At 41.4% G+C, this 14,732-nt stretch overlaps 1 protein-coding gene across 3 annotated transcripts in view; it reads left to right on the top strand.

Moving 5' to 3' along the window:
- The first annotated feature begins 14,242 nt into the window (after window positions 1-14,242).
- LOC308317729 (G-protein coupled receptor-associated protein LMBRD2B-like) overlaps window positions 14,243-14,732 on the top strand; it is a 17,754-nt gene continuing 17,264 nt past the window's right edge. For all 3 annotated transcript variants that reach the window (XM_080766999.1, XM_080766998.1, XM_080766997.1), the window contains exon 1: window positions 14,243-14,312. The gene's annotated coding sequence lies outside the window, so the exon portion shown is untranslated. The remainder of the gene's footprint in view (window positions 14,313-14,732) is intronic.

Raw genomic sequence — 14,732 nt, 5'->3', positions numbered from 1 at the left:
CAGAATGAAAAGAGCCACGAGACTGCACTGGAGTCGGTGGGTGAGAAAATAATACTAGAAAAGGAAAGTCTACCCTCTACCGCTTGACTCGTGCACCGAAAATAGCCGATCTAAGGCCACAACGCGGTTTATAATATATTTGTCGCACGTGACAGCAGTACGACGAAATATAAATCAGGCTTTACCCGTAGCCTAAACCAGGGTTTAGAACATTTAAGTTACCGTCTAGGCGTCTACTCTACAACTACTTTGTCCTGTGGTGTTTGGAGTTAGTGGGGGGTGTGCATGGGGCGGAGCGGAGACTACACAGCGTGAAGAGTGAAGAGTTGAAGACGGTGAAGTAGCCAGTAAAGTAACGTAAGGAGGGGGGACTAGTGGGACTACTCCATAAAACTCAGACAAGAGAAAAGGACTTTCTTGTGGGGCTCAGCCTCATTCCCTCAGTCACGCTTCATATGGTCAGCCAGGCTGATCTCTAATCTCTGGAGATGCCCGTGGAGAGTGATAAACAAAGAAAGAAAGAATCACAACTGGCTCCATCCGTCACAAAAAACACCATGGAGCCATGATCCATTCATAGATTTACTTTGGCTAGTGGCCGAATAGACGGAATAGACACTGATCATTAATCAACCTCAGTCCCACCCCTTTGCTGCTGCATTCAGACAGACAATTCCTCCTGCACACTTTTCAAAGTTCACTTTGGTCTTTTTCTGGGAAACCATGGAGCTCTTTGCTTGTGTAAACAGAGCTGGTAAATGTTTACTGAGCACTGGTGGCACAACTAGTACTTTTGGCTGTGAAAGAAACAGTCTGTGCAAATATGAGTGATGTAAAAACCTGTGCATGGGGTCTGAGGTCTGATGGGGTGTGGGGGGGGCAATGAGTTGACAAATGCGGTTGTATTATAATTAACATGCACTGTAAAAGACTGGTGAAGACTCAGTAGGTGTGAATCCAAGTCATCACTTTAGTCATAATAACCCCATTTAACTCATCTTTGGTGTCATTCTTTTCTGTGTTTAATAAAAGAGAGGTCTATCTTACAGATATTATTTTTAAAGGCTATTATAATGACATTCCAGTGACAACATGTACCAGCCATTTTATTCATAATGTGTCAATTGGCTTATCCAGCTATTACTTTATGTTATTTTATTTAACCTTTCTGATAAATGATAATGATGGTATCAAGTCAATACAACCAAGTAAATGTGTGTAAAGTAAACAAACAGTTAAAGGCAAGTTTCTGGTCATTTATTCTCATTACCTTTCATTAAAACATTAATTGATTTCAAAAGGTGACCAACCGACCGAAGTGAACAAACAAGTAAATGATCGTGGGTGCATAATGGGGGAGGAACACCCTAAGTACTGGGAGTTATATATATTTTTACCTATAATCGTTATCAACCATGTTAAAAATCAATTTTGATTGATTGATTGAAATATTTATTAACAGTTTGCAGAATTACAGTACATTTCAAGCACAAACTCAATACAAAGACTGTTAACTGTGAGTGGACGGCCCAATTAAGCATTACACTTGTTTACAAGAGGGTCCACCATGTTCAATTCATCAAAACATTTAGAGACCTACAAATAGAACAGAACAGGAATTCATCAAGGAAGCAAAAAGGGGAAAGAAACATATACAGTGGGGGGGGGGGGGAAAGGGGGGGGGATTCATTTTACGGGGGCCAGTTTCGAATTGCAGCCGTCTGCAGGTGCCCTTTGAGAGTGGTTTTGAAGGAGTCAAGGGATTAACATGTCTTAATGACTGTTGGTAGGGCGTTCCACATTTTGGTGGCATAGGAGCGAAAATAATTTAGTCCCTTGTTTGTGCCGAATCTGGGTTGTACATGGTTTGTTGCACTCTCTCTGGTGTTGTGGGTGTGGACTTCGTTAACATTAAGGAAGTATTTAGACAGGTATACATGGGTATCTTGGTGGTGTATCGAATCTTGTTGCAAGATGCTGTACTCTGTCGTCGACCCTAAGCCATGTCAAAGTGGGCAGGGGTGAGGTGGGTGAGGCCAAGTAGGAGCCTGACCAGTTGCATTTTGTAATGAAAATAATACACGTGGATGGACACACCACCTGCAAGACAGGAAGTGTGTGGGGAATCATTGGAGCTGTCAGCTATCATTATTCATAATAATACTGACCCATAAAAGGACGTTTTTCATGTCAGTTCAGTAATCAACCCTCCGAGACATGATAACCATTATTAGCCTCCATGCAGGCATTTTGTTGCTGAATAGCTGTGAGAGAGAATCTCCTCTGTTATGATTGTCCTCTGTCATCCCATGGGCCTCAGAAATACTGGACAGGTTCTCTCTGCACCTACACTGAGAGCTGGAGTGGAGAGTAGGCCAGAGCGGACTCAAATTATTAGTGGTGCTAATCACTGCTGCTATGAAAGTTAGAGCCATCGATTCATATAATTAGACTGACTAATTTAGAGTCTTGTGATGCCAAGTTAGAATTCACTGGAAAGTGGAAGTTGGTTACAATTTATATTACAGATATGAACACTGATGATGTCCAAGTTTGTGCATCAGTACAAAACTCTGGGGGTGGGAGTGACAACCAGGAACAGACTGGGCGACGAGTGACAACCATGAAAAGTGTGGTGACATCTGGAGACTGAGAGACAGAGGATGGCCGTCTTGGCCGACCATCTTAGGTGAAACGGCTGGCAGCCCAAACCGCTTTTTCCGTGAGGAAGAACCCGACCCCAACCGAGACTGAGATGTTTTGCTGTTCAGTGGCAACAACGACCCAATGCAAAGAAGGACTGCCACACTTCCGGTCAGACGAAGGAAGAGCCAGGCCCACAATGCCTAGGGCCCTATAGGCCATATGACATTTTGTTGCCAAATGTCATATGGCTACAGGCTACCCCCTTTTGTGGTTACTGCCCGTATTCTTTTCAAAACACTGGTGATGGCATACAAGACACTCAAGTGCAAGATTCTGATGAATTGAAAATGATGGACCCTGTTGTAATGCCAATTATCATGGTGTCGTCCACAGTAACTTTTGTGCTTTCGTATGAAATCTACTCATTCTTCATACTGTGAATACATTTTTTTCATCAATATCAATCTTACCAACAGGATCCACCTCCACACTGCTTCCTGCTCTATAGATAAAACAGGAAGTCTGTTAGTCTGTTCTTGACACTCCAAGCAACCTGGCCTATTTCCCCTCCTGGCTCCCAAGCTGTGAAATTAGTGAACCCCCCCACCAGGACTCACTCACCTCTTCAGAACCTCACCCCCGCCCATAGCACTATGTGTATTTGTATCCCTTCTTTCTCGTCATTCTCGCATTCTTGCCAATGTTTGCGCACTACTATGCAGAATACAGTACGTTGGTTTTACTTGGTCACATTATGTTATTTAGATAGCCATACTGTTTGCTTGACCACAGAATGTTATTTAGATAGCATGTTGTTTAGACAGATGTGGATGTTTACCAGTCTCGTAACCTAGTTACTCTCAAGCACTAGATTGTTTCTACATGACAATTAACTTGTCGTTGGGGTTCATTCCATTTGCTCTGATCTCACAGTTCTTAGCCGGATAAGAAGCTGGATAAGAATGTTTACAATTGGCCATATTCAGACCACAGCCATCTTGCCAGCAAGGTGTTACATATAGGTGATACTTCCCATAGACAGCCCATTCATCCAAACAGAAAAGTCCTATCTAATTATATTAAACAACGTCAAAATCACCAACATTGCAGCTGTAGGGAAAGCTTGAATTATTCTCTTTCAATCTGTAAAGTGTTTGTTTCATAAAAATCCACCATAGACTCATTTCATGGGACACGTGAGTCAGAGTCACAACACAGGACACATTGTATGTACTACATATTTTATATTTAAAAACATTAAAGTGACATGAGGTCAAAAAAGGTAGTTTGTTGTGTGCCATAACATACACTGAGGGTTAAACATTTTCAAACAATCCTCTTAACAGCTAACTAGCCACAGTATGCATCTGTTTAAACTGGTTTAGACTTTCCATAATTGTCTTCACCAGGCCGAAGGCATTAGGAGAGAGTATGTTTTGTACTCCGTCCGTGTGTCCGTGTGTGTGTCCGTCCGTGTGTCTGTCCGTCCGTCTGTGAACAGCTAATCTCTGGCACCCGGTCGATGCCAAATTTTGCACACACACTCCCTGGATGCGATGAACCTCTGCCCCAAAATTTCCAGAACGTCCTGTTATAGCACCACGAGGAGGCTGCTTTGTTTTTGGACAGTACACCTACAGATTTTGTCCAAACATCACACAAATTGGTACACAGTCTCTCTAGAGCCGAAACGGGTCTTTCAGATTTCGTCCATCCTGATTGGCTAAGATTGCATGGCTTCCAAAGTTAGCAGGAGTGCTCAGTTTCAAACAAAATGCTGCAAATCATGAACACATCGTGAAATTGTGCACGCACATTCTCACTAGGCAGAGGAAGAAATGCCACATGAACATTTTCTAAAATGTGTCATTTTGTTCATAAAAAAAGAACTTACTAACTATTAACAGTTATTGTAAGGATTGGGTACTGCTAGTGGTTAATATACTCTGTCATGGTTCAGAAGCATTAAATACACATCATATCAATTATAGCCTTAGACATAACACATTAAGTTGTGATTACATGTTTTAAGTGCCCCAGTCAGATGTTTTACTAAACCTCCACCAGAGTATTGTAAACCAAGGTGGCCTTGGCTATTAAAGTCTCTTGAGAAAGACAAATGTTGTGTATACGTCTGTTACAGTATGATAATAAATACACGTAATTAATTTATTTTACTGGCCCTGTCTCTCAAACCTCTCTAAACCTCTTCTCAGCATTTGTCAACAGTTACTTCCATTGAAAAGGCCATATTACCATTGTGTTCATTTTCCTATGATATTGAATGTTTTATGCATCATTATAGAGATGTATGTGAAGCTAGGATGACTGCATTAAAGGGCACTGCTACTTGTATGTTATGTGAATGTTTATAATATATAAACTGTAACTATTATTAACAATGTTTGTCTTCCATCTGACAATTGGAGTTTGAAGAATGATATTTCCTCCGTCAAATCATCATGCTGTAGTTGGCCCTTCTTGCTTATTTGACAGAAGATTACATTTCATTGTAAAAGTCAGAAATCTGAGAGTGTATAAATATTATACTCTTAAGAGTAATCGTACTCTTAGTTACTTCCAGCAGTAAACAAACGATATTCCTGCCAGTGTTGCGTTGTACTACAACAACTAGACAATGTATTCAGAACAACCCGTCTCTGGCCTGGGCCGTGGCTCAGAGGTCCAGGCACCTTGGCCGGTAGCCCGAGTCTGGCAGTGTGCCATAGGTTTGACTCACGATCCCGACGGCCTTCACTGCATGTCACTCCCCCATCTCTCTCCCCCATTTCCTGTCAGCCTACTGTCTGTCCCTCTATAAAAAAATAATAAAGGCGAAAGCCGCAAAAAATAAAACATTAAAATAATAATATAAATATATAAGAACAACCTGTCTCTTACTACTAGTCAGCTCATGTGAGCTAAAATGCAATATTCTCCAAATTTCCAAGAAAAGATATCTTGCCCATTTATCGCTGAACAATAAGTGAAACAAAGTATGAGCTTGTGTGTGCTTTGAAACCAATTATGTGTATGTGCTTGTGTCTACACAACTACAGTACCATACTATTATGTGCATTTGGGTGTTCATTGTAAAGGAAGGTGAAGGAAATTACCGTTTGGATGTCCAAATGGGACAGATTCCCGATTTTCACATCACTAAAAACCATCTGGAATGTGTTGGATTCAGGACCCCGTCATTCCTTAAGCTCACCACAGTGACCCATGGTCCCACACTCAGTTATCCCAACAAGCAACAACAGACTCCTTTGTCCTCAGACGACACAGGCAGGGATCTGGTAAGGGGTTCAGCTAGAGTCTGTGAATTGAGTTGTAAAATGTCAATTCCATTCAAGGAAGAAAGAGTGAGGGACAGAGAAGCCGTTATATGACACAGAGAGAACGACAGACAGGTTGAAGTCACCATGGATGCTGGTTTGAATTTGAACCTAAACCAAAGGACATTTTGAACTAAATTTGAACCTAAACCAAAGGACATTTCGACTCAATCAATCAGTGTGATTGATGGATTTAGGCCAATCTATGCACTCGTGATCGTATATAAAATATATATAGGTCTCAGTCTTGTACAAATCATTTAGGGTGTGTGTGTGTGTGTGTGTGTGTGTGTGTGTGTGTGTGTGTGTGTGTGTGTGTGTGTGTGTGTGTGTGTGTGTGTGTGTGTGTGTGTGTGTGTGTGTGTGTGTGTGTGTGCAGATAAAACATGGATCATTAATTTAATTATATTCTCTTCTACACAGAAGTGGAAGAGATGTGTCAAAGAATAAAACAATCTTATATTTCACGACCTCTGTGGAGAAGTATATTACTGTATACACACTACTTGACCACCAAGATCAAGCAGTTCCCTAGAGAAGGCAGGGATTAAATCAGCAAAGATAAGAGGTGAGTTTGTTTTGTACTGTATACCCAATAACGAACCTGGCCTTTCCCTGTGTCAACTAAAATATCATCTTAAAAAAATACTCATGCTGTTTGAAAATACTGTAACAATTGTCTATCTATATGATGCCCTACCCACCCTTTGTTTCTTCTCCCTCTATTCCAGCATCTCTCTCATCTTCTCTAGTCCCCAAGTTCCTGATGTCCTTTGCCAGACCAGCATGCACCATGGACCCCAAAGCCAAAATACCATGTGTTGATGACGACCCTCCCGGCCTTTGTGCCTTATCCCTAGCTGAGCCCTGAACGTGCATGCCTGCATGTGGTGCTTCCATGGTGCCCTGCAGGCTCACATAGCTCAATGCCCTGGCAGTCTATGCCCTGCGAGGCTGCGACTCATGCCTCGATCACATGCGGTGCATCCATATATGACCCTATATGTCCCTGGATTGCCAGTCTGCACCTTACCTTAATTGTATTTTGTTGAACGTGTGGTCATTACTATAGCGAATGAAACTGTATGATCAGATGTCATCAGAATAGTCATAGAATAAAGGGTGTTTTCTGGCTTGCCGAAGACACCCATACAGCACACACATGCACGCATGCATGTCAGACACACACCCAAACCACACAAATAGTGTCTTATCCCACCCCACCCCTGCCTCCACCAGATGAACACACACACACATACAGCACTGTGCACAAACACAGAAGTATAGCCAGAGACAGGCTGTGCCCTCAATCTCTCCACAGTACTATGTGTAACTCTAGCAGGCCCAGGCTGCTCTACCAGGCCAGTACAGTAGATTCAAATGGGAGTGGCATGGTCCCCTGAGGGGTGATGTATCCAGGACAGGTTATAGGATCTCCAGGCTATGGTGGCCCTCAGGGGACACCCAAACTGGGCCCACATTGTCCCCAGGCATCATTGTGTACCAGGGTTTCCCATGGATCAAATGTTATGGACTTCAAACCCCAGGGTCTCAGCGCACTCGTAGCTGTTGTTCAGCGGGCACGATGGGGGACAAGGCTGTTCACACACACTGGCTGTTTCTCACTGGTCTGAATGAGGCCACCCTGGATCCAGTCCCAAAGACCAAACTTCTGGATTGAAATTATTTGGGAGAGAGCGAGTGAGTGAGAGAGAAAGAAAGAAAGAGGAGATGTTTGGAAGATGGATAAGTGTATGAACGAAGGCGTGAAAGAGGGAAAAGGAGAGAGAAAGTCTAAGTTAAAGAGGAAAGACAGAAGACGTCTAGACAACTGTTAACTGTAGTCTCTCTAACAGCAAAACAAACATAGGAGGCCAAAGCTGAATCCCGAACAGTGGAAATATTCTAGACCCTGGCTAAATTACAATATATAAGCACTTACAAAGTGCCAGATCAGAGTACGCAGCCTACTCAACCAACACTATAGGGTCTGGAAAATACAATGGCAAGAAAACAAGTGCCGCAAAAGTAACTAAAGCATAGCAAGTAATTTAGAATACGTGTTTAATTAACATAATATATCTAAATAACATACATGCTTGCTTCTGTGTGCACATGCAAACAGCATAGGCTACAATACATAGCCTATACCTAAGGCTAATACATATAAACAAGTACCCAGCTGAGTATACATCTGGATAACTATAATTATCATCTATCTAAATATGCAGCAATTACAGAACCTCAAGGGTACTACGATAGGCTACAATATGCCAATACAATTGTAAAACAGTGACTGGTTTCACCAACCATACATCATAGTCAGCTCTAATGGTTGGAGCTTACGCAGTTCTATACTACTGTTCACAGACTCCCCTGCATCATTCACAAATTAACAACGCGGTAAGGAACACTTATGTTGTAGAGATCAATTTCATTTTCAAAAATGTCCATGAATAACTTGTGGTACTAGCGTATGTAACTTGGCAAAGTTGGCACAGGGCTTATTTTCTCACTAATCTGTGGTGCCCTGTGGCGCCAAAGGGAGTGACCTGAAACCTAATGCTTTTGTTAATTACCTGTTTAAGGTTACACTTCTCCACAAAGAATAAGACGTGTTTCTCGTCTTTTATCCAAGATATCAAACCTCATTGTCTGGTAAACAACTGCCACAAGAAGCCCATTATTTCAAATATCAATGAAAGAAGAAAGAATGACAATAAGATAAAAGAGAAAAGTCAAGTTCAAATAAAGGCGAAATAGAGCTGTATTTTTTGAACCATGACATCAGTGTGTGTGGTGAGTTCAAACTAGTACAGTATGTCTACCAGTCACTGTTGCAGCAAGGGCTTGGTTTCTCTCTCACAACATTGCATCACCAATTCAATTGAACTAGAAGTTTACAAGAGAGGATGCAACATGACAAATACATTATTCAAGATTCTTTACTGTTACATCCTATTATACAGTACATATATAATAGTATATAATAGAGAGATATAATAGAGAGTATAATTCTTGGTTTTTGGCTCCTCTACATTGCAATCTTTCAAGACAAGATATAAATAGCAGAAAAATAGTACAAAAATATAATTGCGACCAGAGGTCGCAGATAACTTTATGAAAACTATGAAAGCGTTTTTATCACCTCACTCACAATCCCTGTCATTCCACCCCAGTCAAGCCCCAGGTCATCGTGACATCAGTCCCCTGGTATCCCCAGGCAAGCCCCCAGGTCCCAGGTCATCATGACATCACCGTGACATCACGTGAAAAAGTTCCATACATGGGCATTACCAGCTGATACCCTAATACAATCCCTGTTATGTAAATGGAGACCCCTGACTGTGATCAATAATAAGCCCATATATGGCCGGAATGCCAATATATGATCATATTGTGACAGTCTCATGATAACCACTGTGGTTGCCGCAAAGGTCACAGATAACTATGGAATCATGCATTTCCTGTCAGTCAGTCAGTGTATCACTCAAATACTGTATGGTGCCCAATTGCCCATATAGGTCTCGTGACATCGCATGACATCATCAGGGATGGAGATCCCTGATGTCATAGTAAATGTGACCTTGCTGTCACAATTAAGCCCATATATGGAGGTCCCTGATGTCATTAGTATATGGATATATATCAGAACCTGTTCTGACATTCCATATATTGATCGTTCCCCACCCATCCTTCTTTTTCAATGTCTTCCTTTTGACTGATACCTGTCCTTTTCAACTCTAGACAGGCCTGCCCCAAAGTTATTTGTGCAGCTCGCCCAGCAGCCGGCGAAAACTAGAGTTCTCACTAGGCCCTCGTGTGTGTGTGTGTGTGTGTGTGTGTGTGTGTGTGTGTGTGTGTGTGTGTGTGTGTGTGTGTGTGTGTGTGTGTGTGTGTGTGTGTGTGTGTGTGTTTGTGTGTGTATTTGTGCGGCCGAGGCTGCGGTACCACTTGTCAGATGGTAGCTGGCAGCTGCTGAAAGACTGCATCCATGGGGTGGCTGGGGTCTTTAAGGTATCATGGATGGAGTAGTCTCGCGTAGCCAGACGACTATGTATGGAGGGAAGCTCATACCTGTTATGACATGGCCTCAGCTAAGTTGAACGAAAGTTGCGCTAATATTTTAGAAATAGGTCAACAATACAAATTACGTTCAAGTTTTGTGGATTAATTTACTTTAATGCGTGGCCCCAGTGGCCCCCACAAAATGACCGGAACTACTTGATATTCACCAAAACCAGAGCAGAACTCCCACCACGGGACTCAGGCAATCAATTAATACAGTTGTAAGTGCAACCACTATTTATGGCAAGCATAGCCTATACAACTTAAGTTCAAAAAATTTGAACTATCCCTTTAAAACATGTCTCTGTCCAATATTGATCAAGCCATACATTTGAATGGAGATTTACTGAATTAACAGTGATTTAAGACATTATTTTCAGAAACAGTAAAATGTTAAAATGTCAGAAACAGCCTAAAATGTAGGCTATATTATTGTGAGTGATTGGTATGATTTAACCTGTATGGTATCAGGTATGTTTTAACTATTTAATTTTATCAGAATGAAAGCTGCTCTTTTTTTTCTTCAAAAAGTATCTCACCAAGAATTAAGAATGTGACGCATCTGTTAAACGGATTGCATCCTCTTGTCGATCATCTTTGAAGTATGCCCCGTTTAAGGGGGATTTTAACATTTTAAGTTCCTCCACGCCATCTACTGGTGATACAGGTAAACTACATGTTTATCTAAAATCAGGTAAATTGGGGGTTTCATTCATTTACATTGATCTATTCTATTATGGCAAATCACTAATTTACAATACAAATAAAGATATAGCCACTAGAGTCTTCTAGTGTTTCCTTTATATTTATTAATGTTATTTATGAGGATATCAGGCTAGTTCAGTGTTCCCTTTTAAATCACTTTCCAAAACAAACTTTGATAGACATGCTTACTTGATTAGTATGTTGTGTTTAGCTTTTTTTCTCTTTTAATGTGATTATTATGTTGCATGGACTTTCGTATCCTCTTATGCTTTTTAATGTTTTCCAATTTCCATTGCCTTTGTACTATTTTATTATTATATGATATCATGTTATTACATTTGTTGTAGGCTACAACTTTTTTACACATATCCTTTCATGCACTTTTATTATGCTTCTAAAACATTTTATTTGTTTATCGATGTTGTATTTAATGCTGTGTGAAGTGCTTTGTAACTCATTTTTTTAAGTGCTATACAAATAAAGTACATGATGATGATGATGTTGATGATGAGGCCAATTGGAGCCTTAAGGCCCATAGGCAGGAGCCTATCTCCCGTTTCTACAGTGAGGGCAGGGGTGTCTGTCTGGACATGATGCAAGCACGGTCAGGACTTGGAGGACGAACTAGTGGCATCTCGATTGGGGCCAGATCAAGTCAAACCAAGACTAGTCAGATCTGGCCAAGAATATCACCTGATTTCAACCAACATAAATTCTGCCCACTAAGACGGACGTACCTATATGGCTGGAGGGAAGGAGACCCCCATCCATGGCCAGGCCATGGATGGGGGCCGGAGTCGGGGGACCGAGGACAGGGACACCCCAGCCGGTGGTTGGCACCAGGCGGGGTGCCCTGTCTGCTCGTGGCTGCAGGACCCGTCTGTGGAGGGGCTGCGAGGAGATGCCAGAGGAGGGAAGGTGAGAGGAGGTGAGCAGCAGACTGTGAAACAGGGGAAGCCAAACCAACTCAGCAACGGGGCCAAGTTGTGACTTATTGCCCCTCTTTCGAGTGTATAATTCTTTTCTATTGAGATATACAGTATAGCGACACCGGCTTCTATTTTGGACGCCATCTTGAAAATGAAGCCTTTCCGGAAGGTGTATTTTCCTAAATATTTTGTATGTTAAAGCCTGTCTACAGGTACAAGAATCAAGTGAAAAATCTTTTGTATAAATATATATTTTTTTCAATTGAGATATACAGTAGGCTATAAGTGTTTATAAGCTTGAGCTGCCATTTTTAACAAGATCTTGAAATGACGCCTTTCCCGGACATATATTTTCCTAAATGTATAGTATATTATGTATAACATATTTTTTAGTGTCAGTCCTAGTAGTGCAAAGTAGTAGTAAGGTTGAAATCTATTTTTTGCAAGTAGAAATTAATGCGGGTGTTAGAGGGTTAAGCATGTCCAGATGTACTAGAATAAGTAGAAAAATACTTTGCAAATGTTTTCCCATTTAAGATGGCCATTTTAAACTCCGTCTGGGACGCATTCTTGAAAATGACGACTTTCTGGGGAGTAGATTTTGGTAGACTTTTAGTATGTTATTTAGCATGACCAATACCAGAATCCATTGAAATACATTTTGTATCCATTTTTTGGGGGATGAGTGATATTTCTTCATAAATTGACTCACCTACCTAATTAGACATCCCAGAAGCCCAGTCCCTATGGGTAGGCTATACCCCAACTTGGATTGGCTCCCAGATTTTCCCAGAGGAGTTCGATTGGAAGAAAGGTATAGATGAATACATTGTTGAAGAAAGTTTAATAAGCATTTATTTTACAGATGGCTAAAAACATTGGTGCAAATGTGATTATACCAGCATGCATGCATAACTGCACCTCCTCCACTGCCCCAGTCACTCTTGGTGTCCCAAAAGGCTCTGTGCTCGGCCCCCTGTTTACATCCTCCCCGTGGTCAGATCCTCGGCCTTCGATTTCATTGCTACGACACAGACGACACACAATTATAGCTCTCAACCTCAACCATCACCGCAGCCACCCCTCACAGACATAAAACCTGGATGCAACAAAACTTCCTAAAACTCAACTGCAGCTAATCTGAAATAATCATCATCGGTCCCGACTCCGTCACACGCTACACGCCTACACCCAGGACTCCTCACTCACCATCGATGGTCCCTTGTCACAACCTCCACACACATCTGCAACCTAGGTGTCATCTTCGACCCTACCCTCTCATTTCCCCCCACGTAAACCACATCACAAAAACAGCATTCTTTCACCTCAAAAACATTGCTCGTCTCCGCCCCTCCCTGACACCCTCAGAATTCAAAATAGGCCTACTCCTCACCACCTAGGCACCTACAAGTCACTGCACAACCTGGCTCGATCCCCCTACCTCTCCGTTCTCCTCGAGCCACATGCACCATCCCGCTCCCTCAGGTCCAGCGACGCCGGCCTCCTTGTGATCCCCAAGAAGATTAGATCAGACTCAAAACCTGGGGCGACAAGGCCTTCTCTGTGACCGCCCCTACCCTCTGGAATGCCCTGCCCAAACACATCCGAGATGCCCCCTCACTCCCCACCTTCAAAACCACACTGAAAACCCACCTGTTCAGAATAGCATTCCCTAGGTGATGTGTTTTTAACTTGTTACATTTATTGGTTTTTATTCTTATTTTACTCTTTTTTTCCATAATAAAGTTGTCCTTTTCTTATGCGTCCTCCCCCCCCCCCGCCCCACACATGTAAAGCATCTTTGGGTATTAGGAAAAGGCTAAGCACTATATAAGTCCCAGATATTATTATTATGCCACTATGCGGTAACTTTAAGAATAGTTTAATTGGGATCCTGAAAAAATAAATGTCCAGACCCATGTTTTGAGGGTCAAGGCTCCTTGACCCTCAAAACATATAGTCTACATGGACTTAGCTCTGTTCCATAGCTCTAATGCGTTGCATAAACGCATTAGAGCTATGTAACAGAGCTACTCTGGACTATATGGCTGTCACTATTGACAATTTTTCGATTATGGACATTTAAAAAATGGTACATCATGGGACATTTTGACAACTTTTTATTTTCAACACTTTTTTAATCATAAATTAGACTATATATTTTTAATACTGTTTTTATTAGGCATTTTTTGTATGACAGTTTCAGAATATTATCGACAATGATAAGTAATTCAGTAAAATAAAAATGAAAAAAAATAACAGGCAATGTAAATGTTCCACATACAATACATAATAAAAATGACATATAAGTGTGATAAACATGAAAAAACAAAAAACAGTATTAACAGTAAATTAGACATATTAATTACATTTTCGGGGGTGCATGGATGTACGCTGCATGCGTAGCCTACTCCTTCTTCCCACTAGACCAGATTAATGTATTTGGACTACAATACCCATAATTCAAAATAGAGCTACAAGAAACACGTGTGCTGTTACGCAATTGTTTCAAAGGTTGTGTCAGTACACTACACGCTTCGGGAACAAAATGTTATTGTGCGGAATGTGCGCCTAGTTTACAGGCTGACAGACTTGTATTAGACGCGAAGAAGAACGAAGAAGAACGGTAAGTAATACACCAGATACTACTACCAATCTGTTATTTTTATAGTATTTCATCATTGGATTAATTCATCTGAGTGTTTTTCTCCAATACTCGGCTATCGTAATGTGAGACATCGTCTGGGATTGGGGGGTGTTTTGATCTCAGTAGCAGCTGTTATGCTTATGCATTACTGGAGCATCTTATCAGCTCTTCTGTCTCCCTTTCTACTACCGCACAATGAAAAGGAATATAATGAAACAACCATTTCAATTTCCATATATCCCCCCCATACATTCCCTTGGCCTCTTGTTTACTACTAGCCTATCTAATGTTTGAGTGTTGTCACATACCTGTAGTTTGATCATACAAGCAGTCAGACAAGTTGCTGCTTTGGTACATTTCTCATCTCATTTGCTTACTTCAAATTTGCTTACTTCAATT

The sequence above is a fragment of the Protomyctophum bolini genome, assembly GCF_963924005.1.
Source record: "Protomyctophum bolini genome assembly, chromosome: 6".
NCBI lineage: Eukaryota > Metazoa > Chordata > Actinopteri > Myctophiformes > Myctophidae > Protomyctophum > Protomyctophum bolini.
This window is presented reverse-complemented; position numbering and strand designations above follow the sequence as displayed.